At 42.7% G+C, this 2,600-nt stretch overlaps 1 long non-coding RNA gene across 1 annotated transcript in view; it reads left to right on the top strand.

Moving 5' to 3' along the window:
• The first annotated feature begins 515 nt into the window (after nucleotides 1-515).
• Nucleotides 516-2,600, top strand: part of LOC118241757 — a 3,675-nt gene continuing 1,590 nt past the window's right edge. The window contains exon 1 of the long non-coding RNA XR_004776346.1: nucleotides 516-579. This is a non-coding gene — a long non-coding RNA (uncharacterized LOC118241757). The remainder of the gene's footprint in view (nucleotides 580-2,600) is intronic.

The following is a 2,600-nucleotide window of genomic DNA, read 5'->3' as shown; positions in this document are numbered from 1 at the left end:
CAGCATGTCAAAATATTGCAGTGTATCAACATTATGTACTTATATGTGATCACTAATGTGAGAATAAAATTATTGAGAGAATAAAGTCCCTCTGTTAGTACTGGATGAAGGTGGTGGGTGTGGACTGGTCACATTATCCAGTGGTCCAGCACCTCCCCTGGAGAAGTTCTCTTTGGTATTGTCGGACGATTTCCCTAGAACACACACTCACACACACACACACACACACACACACACACACACACACACACACACACACACATCCTGCTCTACCCTTCCTGCACCACTTACACACACGCCTCAGTCTTACAAATACATTCCATTTGATGCTAATAAACTCGCGCTTCTCTGACTGCATTAGAGATTGTGTGTTTTTTTGCACTAACTCTGAGAACTCTGGGCTCTTGATTTGGGGCTGTTCTCTGAGCTCGCAGAGAGAACGGATTGCACAGAGAGGGGTAAATAGACAGAGGCTGGAGCTGCACAGAGTAGGGTAACTAGACACATGGGGTCACTGAACAGAGAGGGGAGGTCGTTGCCCTAATGTTTTGGGGGATCGTCTAGGCTCATCAGTTGGAGGTGAGTAGAAGACTACAGGTTGTGGTTGAGCTAAAGAAATATATTAATACAGAACTATATTAATATCAGCTTTGAAAAACTAAGCACATCTGTCTGAATGCAAATGGAAACACGGGTAATAACCTCCAACTGTGGTCTAATCAAAGGCAGCTTAGATGTTTTCAGGGTTATTTTAATGTTTGCTTTTGAAAGATGGTCTCTCCTGGGAATGTCTCTGAGGAAATTGCGGGGTGGGGTGGGGGAGGTTTGTGGCTGCACCCATCCCAAAGTAAACAGAGACGGAGAAGGACTGAGTGATTGGTTATGCTAACCAGGTCCGGGAAGACTCGGCTTATCATCACTGCACTGCGAGGATGAGACTGTAAAATCTCATAACCCACATTTCAGAAAGACAGGGAAAAGATGAAACAGAGGGAGGGAGAGGGAGCAGAGTGGGGGAGGCGATGAAAGGTTATCAGCACACAGGAGCCTTATCTGTGCATGATGAATCATCTGTTTTGATCTCAGTTCGTATTTTTCAGATTATCAAAACTCAAAACAGCCATGTCATAGTCTATATATATATATATATATATATATATATATATATATATATATATATATATATATATATATATATATATATTTATATATTGTGTGTGCGTGTGTGTCTGAGCCCACCAACATTGTTTCAACATCTGTCTGTGGCGGCCAATAAGAAGCAACTACCTCAGACTAGGGCGGGAGAATCCATGGCAACGGGCCAGCACAGTGTTGACATCAGGGATGTTAAATATAACAGTCTGGCACAAAGCTAGTCATTCTGCCATTTATCCCAGACTTTCCTATAAATACATGCATTCTTCCTCCTAATTACAGCTCTCTCAGGCCTGTTTAGAACGCTACAAAGTAGGAGAGTGTGTGTGTCTGCGTCAGTTTGTATAGTTTTTGCGTGTGTGTGTGTGTGTGTGTGCGTCTAGAGACGTAGTCCTTTTCTTTTTGCCTGACTTCACACTTTGTTTTGTATTGTTATACACCATATACCATCACTATCATCATCATCATTTCATCTTCACCGTTAACCTGTGCGTCATTTACAGTTAACACAATGGAGGGCTACAGGTGGTTTGCACGACCGTTGCGTGCGGAGCAAAGTGAAACAGAGCGGAACGAATCCCAGGCCTTCATTTCCCTGAAAGGTTATAGTTCACCGGTCAGAGTATCAGTGAATAGCTCGAGCCCTGAGCAACAGGCGTCGTCTAAACAGGAGCGAGATGGATAGAGCTGGATGGAGGAGAAAAGGTTAACAACAGCTTAGAGGGAGCACCAGAGAGAGACAATGTGAGAGACAGAGGCTGTGCTCTTCCTCCCAGTATCTAATCTACTTGAATCCCACCATTATCAACTCAGCAGCCTACCCCCCCTCACCCCATTCACTTAATATGGTTTGGCCCACATTGCGGTAACATCACTGCTGACTAAACGTCAACGCATCTGTACCATTTAACGGACTTGTTTTTGGTTCCCTTTGAATTTTATCTGGTCTCAGTACAATGACAGTCAGTTCATGTTTTTTTTGTTGATGTTTTATAGATATGTACTGTTCCATGTATTTGCAAATCACAGAATAATTTTATATAGTAATGATACCAAATCATTAAGGTCCCACAGCACCAACATCCATGCAGGACTCATGTTAAGAGCCTGAATGGGTTGCATTACATTTACAGAATTTGCTCCTGTCCAGAACAATTTGCCCGTTTAGTAGTAGGACAACACATGTGTTTCCTGGGAACCAAACCCACGACACTGGTATTACCAGAACCTGGTGCTTGCTGCCTGTTCTTACAGGTGAGCTACAGGGCTGCAACCGAAGGAAAAGGTTACTTGAAATCAGTTATGCTATACATAGCATACATTTATGTCTTCATTAAACTTCATTAGCCATTCATTCCATGTTTACAAACCCTTAATTCAGGCTCACTTGAGTTGCAAGGTCATTGATTTCATTCTCTTTGTCCTGTCTTTTTTAGAGAAAAGGT

The sequence above is a fragment of the Electrophorus electricus genome, chromosome 7 (genome assembly GCF_013358815.1).
Source record: "Electrophorus electricus isolate fEleEle1 chromosome 7, fEleEle1.pri, whole genome shotgun sequence".
Classification (NCBI taxonomy): Eukaryota; Metazoa; Chordata; class Actinopteri; order Gymnotiformes; family Gymnotidae; genus Electrophorus; species Electrophorus electricus.
The sequence above is the reverse complement of the archived record's forward strand: the minus strand, read 5'-3'. Positions and strand labels throughout refer to the sequence as shown.